Consider the following 9,044-nt stretch of genomic DNA (forward strand, 5'->3'; position numbering starts at 1 on the left):
CAACATGGTTGATTCCTCTGTGATGTTGAAGCAGCAAAGCTTCCACATGCACCGTTGGTGCATGTGGAAGCTGCGCTGCTTCAACAACAATCCGTCACGCGCTAACACGAAGCGAAAGGCACAGAACGTAACTGTGTCTAGGGCGAATCCTCGATGCTATTCGCCGCGAGATCGGGCTACAGGTGGCAGCACCGTCGCCGCGCCAGTGTGGATAGGTGGTTGTCGGCGCGTATACAAACGCACACAACAGCGCTTCGTTGTGAGCGATTTGACCCGATTTCCGGCAAACAAAATGCGTTGACTGCAGCTCTCTGGTAATATGTGCGCTCTTCATTCCCGAATTAATGCACGAAGCGCGCCGAACGTCACTATTACTTGTGAGAGAAGCGCATTCTGCCAACGAACGGGTTGCTCGCCTTCGGCAACAGTCGGCGTTTTCGCAATGGATGACGTTTTCTTGTTGTTTTATTTGTATATGTTTAGCTTGTGTTCCACCTACTACGCACTGCTGTAGTGCGACTGACTTCTTCTTGTTCATCTGGATACCCCTCAATAAAAAGAAAGTCCGTATTCATGCACGATGACTTCAAATAGCACTATGTGCACTGCGTGCTCAAATATTCATCCGCATTTCTTATTCAGTTCTCCATGAACTGTAGGGCAGTTCATAGGTTTACTGAGGAAATGTACGTGACAGCGCTTTAGCGCTACGGAGACGTTTAACAAGCACACGCTTTTTTATTGCGATAGCAATTATATGGACAGTCTCGGCTGGAAAATGTCCGTCCCCGTCATTCACCGTATATGTATGTATATATATAGAAAGGCCACAAAGAAAAATAATTAAGAAATTCTTTCCGACGCGCAGAATTGAACGGGCGACCTCTCGCTTTGCAGCCCGCCGCGTTAGACGTTAGGCCACGACAGCACCGTCTCTCAGCCTGCTAACGGCGAGCTATTTATATACACCATGTAATTCAGCATGCTTTCTTAGTGGCCACATAGATGGCGCGACGTGCGCGCGTGTTGCGCGCTTTAAAGATCGTCGCCCTGCCCCTGCGAACGCCGTTGCTGTTCGCTCCACAGGGCGTCGTCGCTTTCGTGCGCTTATCTCAAGGAAAGAAGGGGCGGCCGGTGGAGTGCTTCGCTTCGCTCGCTGCAGCGGCCGCGTTTGCGAAAGGAGCGCGCTTTTCAAAGAGAAATAAGTAACAACTGTGACACTTGATAGCTCGCGCTCGCCCTGTGTGTGTTCGTTTAGAGCGTCCTTTTCGCTTGAGCGACGCGCTGGAAATTTCGAGCTGCTTTCCGTTCTTCGCATTACATTCCAATTTGTTGCTATCGCATTCATTGCTTCGCCGTTGCGGCGAAACTGTGACCTTTTTCAAGCGCGACAAGTTAATGCCAGTTGATTATATTCTGCGGAAATGGAGTAAAGGTACCGCGTTAGGGTGCACTGGTTTATTTCTAAGAAAAGAAGCGAAAGCTCTATGATATTAATTTACTCCCATTTTGTAGAATCGTTGAATCGTGCGTATTTTAGCCCTTCGTTGGAGCGTTCTCGGAAGGTCAACGGGTTGCGCTAAAGATGGCTTACCAAACGCCGAGATAAAACGCTGCATGAGGGAGAAAAATTCTCGAAAATAGGGTTAAACATGCATACGCACCGTTAAATTTTTTTACTGTATTCTGGGGGGTATTTTGTCCACAAATAATAGTTTCATCATGATCATGCATGCGGACATTTGGACGGACCGTGAGACGAGTTCGCGCGCAGAATTGCTCTTTCAATCTGCTGATATTGCGTGGTGCTAGGAACGCCTTCACTCACATCTAGAGCTTTAACGACAATCATAACCGATCGACCATCAACGTTTCATGTTATCTGCCCGCCACGGTGGTCTATTGGTTACGGTGCTCCACTGCTCACCCCAAGGTAGCGGGATCGAATTCTGGCCGCGGCGACCGCATTTAGATGGAAGCGAAGTGCTGGAGGCACGCGGACTTAGATTAAGGTGCACGTTAAAGAACTCCCGGTGGTCGAAATTTCCGGAGCCCTCCACTACGGCGTGCCTCATAGTTGTTTTGGGACGTAAAACTTCAAAAATTGTCCTGATCTCAAGCTCAGTCAATAAAATTTTTATCTCTTCGATCTGTGGCGCAAGAGCTTCGTTTTTGCGTTTTGTTCCGTAAACAACGGTGTACAGCGTCTATATTTAAATGAAGTTTTAGTTATTTCATTAGTACTCTAAACATATTGTTTGCCTTACAGTATTCAAGTTTGGCGACATCGATCTTTACATCCCGCCGCTTTCCTATAACCATTTACAGCTCACGTTTACCTTTACAACTAGCTTTCAGCGTCACAACAATATACCTTCGCATCCCGCGCAGCTATCTTGACTTGACATCGACGTGAGCATCCGGAAAGGTATGCGTCAATACGGGGATCCACTCGCATAGCTGACGGGCATTGAAGCAAGTCGAGCGGATGCGATACCCCGATATTGGAAGCGCCTTTTGTGTCTTCATTCTGGCCGAGCTCGGCGAAGCGAGCGTAGTAGCCCCCTGAACCTCGCTCATCTCAACATCGCATCGCACGTTACAAGCATTTGTGATTCAGCTGATATTCGGCACGGAATTCGAAGGATATTGGGCAGTAGGCCGAGCGTCTCGCTATGGGAAGAAAGGTTCTCGCATTCCTGCTACGCAACCTCGCGCAGAAGAACTCGATCGTGTAACAACTGTTAAAAGCATTCGTTTTCTTTAAGCAACGAAAAAAGCGCCTTACAACGAATAAAACTTAAAAAGTGTATCGGTTGGTGCTTGCTCATATGTACGACCGAAAAAGTTTAGTATCGACGTCGATGGAAAAAGAGGAGCTCAAGCATTGCACTCAGACAAGTTTCGTCAAGTGTCCTTTTCTTTACAGGCCACTTTCAGATACGAAGACAACCATTCGTTTATAGTTGTATAGAGGAACAAAAGTATTGCCAAACCATGAAACTCAAATGCGAACAGGAATTTGGAATTTGTTCACCGCATTCCTCACCCTGTTGGTTATAATTTATGATATCGTCTCAGGCCCCTCGAGCGCATACGAGACGTTATAGTTCGTGCTTGCCCTTCATAAGAGAACAAGCTTTGTTGGTAATACGGGAGAAACATCTTTTATTTTAACCAAACGTTGAAACAATATCGGAGACTGAATTCGCATCTGTGATCAAGAGGAACTTGATTTTTGTGCATGCTGAGTGCAAGGGCAAGTACACGTGTGGGTTTTCACATGCTTGCACTATTGCTCGGAATTAAACACTGTCATTCAGCACTCACGCTGAAAACAGAATACTGAGCATTCGTAAGCATACTCATAAAATCCAAATGTAGCCTCACTGATGGTCAGAAAAGGATATCTTGCTCTAACTACAGACAAATGCTTGGGGTGAATGACGACACTCCTGAACGTGTTTTCGATCTCGCGGAAATATTTTGCACTCAATGATGGTCTTATGCCCTGTCCTTCTTTTTCTTTATCCTCTCTTTCTTTCAACTAGCGCCGTGTACCAAACTGGATATTGCGATCTGGTTAATTTATCTTTGCCACTCTTCTTGTCCGTCTATTCTGTGCGAAAAAAAAGAGATTTCTCGCAGCTTTGGGGCTACGTTAAGATTTCTCAGATAATAATGCGCATAAGTGTCGCTCAGCGTTCCTTTAGTATTCTTGTTTCTCCGACCCTCGGTAGCTGCTTCGCGCTTCCGCGACAATATTAAAAATGATCTTCACTGTTTGTCACAATCTGTTATCGACCGAACCTTGCATGTTTAGTAGTCAAGAAAGTGCTTTGTAACTTTATACGTATTTAACTGCCGCGTTTCAGGTCATGCTGCGAAGGCACGCGATGTCTTTCCCATAGAATTTAAAGCGAACCGGTCGTCTGCTTCTCATCTTTTTAATTATAGTCCACACCCTCCCTTTAAAAGTACATTTGATATTCGGTTTCTCAGTGACTGTTTGGGCGCAATATATAACGGACGCAAGTACGATGCACAGAAACGCCAACAGCCGCGAACGCGTCGTTATAAGCGATCCGCCTTCTACTCGGCGAAGATAGTGCCTGGCTGTCGTTCAACCCCACATTCGTGGTCGTCAAAGAGTGGTGACTTTGCCTGCCGCGGACGACTGGCATTGCGGCAACACGGCCCCACTGTTGACGACACACCGGCCAGCGGCATCAGCACTGCAGGCTTTCCTGCGCAAGCCAATCGCAGCCTCGGCAAAGTCCGCGGTCCGGGCGCGTAGCGTCAACAAAGGGCGTGAATCACTTCCTGCCCGCAAGGCGCAACAGCGTGCGCGCGCGTTCAGGCTATCGCCGTCGCCAGCGATGCCAGCCAGCGCGCTTGCTCCAGTCGCTCGATATTTGAACAGAGGTCATGCGCGGCGATGGATCACGAAAGATGTTTTTTTCTTGTCTTTGTCGTTTTCTTCTCGATGGTTTGCAAGAAGTGATTAAAAGCCCAAGTTGGCGTGTTCAGTCACAAGCCTTGTACCTACGGTTTTTGCTGTACCCGTGTAGCCTTCCGTCGTTGACTTGTGTTGCCAAGTGCAGGGTGTAACGTGGCTGTCACTCTGTTCTGTGGCGCAGAGTTTCCACTCTAATCTCTCAGCTGTTGCTGAAACGTCTCAGACGAGCGTCGGCATCAGGAACTATTTTACCCAGCGTGTACAGTAGCGTCATCCTGATTACAGCAGCGTCATCCTGACCGAGGTGCGGTGTGTCCGGAGGCCCGAACTTCAACCCGTCGTGCACGCAGGTACGTGAACTCGCGTGCATACGATAACAACGCGGTTCGACCGCAATACGTGGAAAACTGGGAGAGCGCGGTGTGAGCTCCGCGTTGTTCCATAACACTCTTTTTCACAGAAGCCGGCAACGTGAAGGGAGGCCGCCTCTTTCGGAATGGGTTCTTCGATCGGCAAATAATTCGGGTATTGGGCGGAACTCTGGCCTTCCGACCCGGGCGACGCTTCCGGAATTTTAATCACAAATGGTAGCGACGAGGAACCGAAGGAGTAAGCAGTTGAACGGTGTTGATGAAGGGGTAAGGGGGTAACGGGGGGCGCAGGAAGGCTGTGCTCCGTAGAATGATAGTAACAACAATAAACGCACGTACAAGACAGCGGTAGAGAGAAAAAAAAGAAAAGAGAAAGCACAACATAAAGAAACGCGACAGAAGCCTCTTTGTTGTGGATCCAGTTTTGTGAACAGCCGCACCAGTGTCACAGAGACTATGTAGCCGAACGCACACGGCCATTTGCTTGTTTTGTGATATTGCGAGGATCTCTCGAGGCTGCTACTACTGCTCCTACTCGACTTATCATCCCGCTGCTGGCGGCGGCGGAAGAAGGCGAAAAAGCGGGCAGGTACTAAGTTGTATCCATTTCGGCGTTGTCCCTCGGCTGCTGTATCTTAAGCCGAAGGCGGCGGTGGCTCAGATTTCGGCCGCGTTTTTCGGCTTATCCATCGATCTCCACCGGCACGAGGCTACAGAGTAAATGTGAAAACAAGCCTACTTTCTTTGCGATTAATTGTATCAACGAAAAGTTCCAACGCGTTTCTTTGTTTATTGTTTCCTCTACTTCATTTCCCTGACCAAGCATTTCCCGTCTTCAGTCGCTTCGCTTTAACCCACTTTGCCGCTTCGGCAGAGATCTTCGATATACCTATATGCAGAAGCATTGATTTCGTTTCATAACACTGCAGAGACGAGGAGAAATTTAATTTTCTCTTAGGCTTTCCTCTCAGCCTTCCTTCCTCCTCTCCCTCTCTCTCACCTTCTATCTCTTCTTCTCGTTTTGTCTAGTCTAGTGAGCAGGGCATTAGCGTTTCGACTACTCACTCTTTCGGGCGACGTCAGAGTTCAGTGTCTTTTTCTTTTGACAGGCGATACTCCTTTTGTTTGTTTTACTGCTCCAGGTTCCTAAGCCTCGCTCTCAGCCTTTCACCAATCATCACAATGAAAAACCGCTTATCTCTTAAAGAGGGCCCTAAATGAGCTCTGAATTTTCAATCCCCACGCAGCGTTGTCGTAGTAGAGCGTAATTAACTACAATCGCCCACTTAAGCCAACTAAAATACTACGTGGTCTGAAGTAGGGTTTTCTCCTTGTTGGGGGATTAAAATGAATGAAGTTAAAGGTCGTTCATCGATATTTCTTTGTTGATTCCAAACTTTTTCGCTGCCCTAGTAGCTTAGGAACAAAATTAATTTTTCTCCGCTGCAAATAAACCCCATCCTGTTTCATCGAATCCGTGAAAAATCAATTTAACTAAATAATGCTGTATCACTCTATCAATATAGTCGAACAGTTGCACAATCGCGGTGTCTTTTGTTTTTCGAGAGGGAGGGTGTGTGTGTGTGTGTGTGTGTGTGTGTGTGTGTGTGTGTGTGTGTGTGTGTGTGTGTGTGTGTGTGTGTGTGTGTGTGTGTGTGTGTGTGTGTGTGTGTGTGTGTGTGTTTCTTGGTGTGTGTGGGTGTGTGCGTTTGTTTTCCAAAACTGCCTCCGGTGTGTCAGTCTTTCTGGATTAGAATAGCCGCAGTAATGTTGGCGTCGTCGCCTCCGAACAACATTGCGGATTGCACAAAATAGGCAAAAAAAAACCATCAGTGAAGGTTAGCAACGTGCCTCGCCGCACAGCAATTCCACACCGTGCACAAGTTACGTCGTGACAACGCGAGAAAGCATGTTCGCGGAAAATCGATCATTTCAATATACTACGTCCTGCATACACTTTTCCTGTATGCGTATATGGATCTGAGTATGCACCAGCAATGCACAAAAGGCGAGCACCTGAGATTTGGCGCGTCAGCAAGCGTGCTCGTAGCATGGAGAATATATTCGAAACCCAGCAAAACGACTCTCGTCTATGCGACAGCCTTTTTCTGGACCGCCCTGCGAGTGGTCAATATGCGCATGAAAAGATTCCTCCGCGTCGTCGCGTCGTGCGAACGGCGACAGATGTTGCGTCACGGCCACCAGCGGGTACTGGGGACATTTATCTCTACGCGTATCCTCAACTCGCGTTTCCTTTGTTTATACACTGCGGGAATAGCGGAGAGGAAGGAGGGGGGAATGGGGTCCAGGGCATAAACTGGGAAGCACTGAGTGCATGTCGGACGCGACATGCTACCGAGCGGCGTTCCTATCTTGTTTCTTGGTTTCCTGCGCAAGCCAAGCGCACACGTGGACTATGTATGCGTACTGTGGAATCATAGAGAGGAGGGGGGGAGGAGGAGAGGTATGAAAACAAAGACACTATGAGAACGAAAAAGGAAGAGAAGGAACACGGGGCTGGTATGAAAAGTGGCACCAGACCACGTTATCTCCATGGGTCTTGTCGGTGCCGCTGTGTTTTGTCGCTTGTTTCGTGCTCGCGCATCGTGGGTGGCGGCCAATATTCGAGCTTGGTAAGGGCGGAAAATAGAGTCGGTCGGATGCCGTTGCCAAGAAGAGGCACAGAGTAGAATGGAAGAGGGTGAGAGGGTGAGGATACAAAAGACGGAGGAGGACGAGGAGGTAAAGAACGGCACGACGAGAAACTAATCGACGGGCTTTTGAATCTCGTTTCCAAGGAACGCCTTGGAGAAGCACAAAAAGGGGCTGTTTTTAAATTGAAATGAGCGCGGAATCGCTGCTGTTGCTGCTGCTGCTGATATTGGTAGTCGTGGTTGCCTCATAGGCTAGAAGCTTGGAGGAGGCTAGAGCTTGGAGGAGGAGGAATAGTGAGAGAAAGGCTATGTATAGGAAGAGAAGATGCACGCAAGAGGCGCCTCTGAGGGTGCAAACGACGAGTTGCAGTTTGTGCTGTCGTTTTGTCGTGTCCTCGGTTGCGTTCTTTTTGCTACACGACAACGCTGCAGTTTGCTCTCTGGTTTCATTCCTTTTTTCTTGGATTTCAATTGCCTGCCTGATTCTAAGTTTTCGCAGTCTCCTGCTTTTACCTTACAAGAACATCAAAACTTCGACAATGGTACGGGGGGGGGGGGTCTAAACAAGCAAAGCTATTCCATTTGGCTCATGGTATGAATCCATACCCCTGATTTCAGCAGGGTATTCGCTTCGCTTTTGTAATGCCATGAGCTCCCTCCAGCACTCCCTCCAGATGGAGGGAGTGCTCCCTTCAGATGGTTAACCAACGGATCCGAAACGTGCGGCCCCAGTGTTTATCACTGGGGTAATCCCACCTTTTCAGCACTCGGTTAACAAGAGAAGCTGCAACGTCCAGCCCCTAATCGGTGTTCGCCGCCCTTGTGTTCCTTTGTTAATCTTTAGTGCACCAGTGTTGTGAGTAGGAGGATTTGCCCAATTTATTTGGCCCATATGCTCTGTAGATGGTTTGTGTTTACACCACGAAATTTTCTACCAACGAGAGGTATACAGATTCGCTGTAAAATGCCATGAGAAGGTGCTGAGCAAATATCGGCTCCACAACTGCTACGCTCGGCAAGACGCGTGAAAACGCTGGTCAACCGCCCAATGCAAACACCGCATCTCAGGCGCTTTTGCGATCGATATTTTAAATAAGGCTTCAAGAAGGCTGCCATTTTTTCTTTATTTCTCTATCCTTTAGCCACCGCTGTTGTGGCGTTGTGTCGCCGGGCGTGATCAGAGTGCGGTGGGGAAGACGTGGGTGGGCCGCGCGTGTAAGGTAACACTTTGTGTAGCCGGATGCGGAGGTGGAGCCTAGAAGGAGGTTGCTAGTTCCACATCACTGAGAGTTCAATGTTCCGTGCGTGACACATTTCATGAGTCCCGTACTACTTGCAGAAAATGCATCTTGTGGCTGGCATCCTAAATGAACAGCCGAGCTGAGAAAAACGCTGCACGCGATTGCATGCGCGCTGTGAACGACGATGTTTTGCCGCATAAACGGCGTGTTAGCTTAAAGGCCTGATTTACAGAAGAAAGCAAGTTCGGAGAAAACTGCAAGCGGGGTCTCTCTTGCTAGTTATCTAAGTGGTGCCTAAGCATCGACTTTCACTCTAGGC

Source organism: Rhipicephalus sanguineus, chromosome 5 (assembly GCF_013339695.2).
Source record: "Rhipicephalus sanguineus isolate Rsan-2018 chromosome 5, BIME_Rsan_1.4, whole genome shotgun sequence".
In the NCBI taxonomy this organism is placed as follows: Eukaryota; Metazoa; Arthropoda; class Arachnida; order Ixodida; family Ixodidae; genus Rhipicephalus; species Rhipicephalus sanguineus.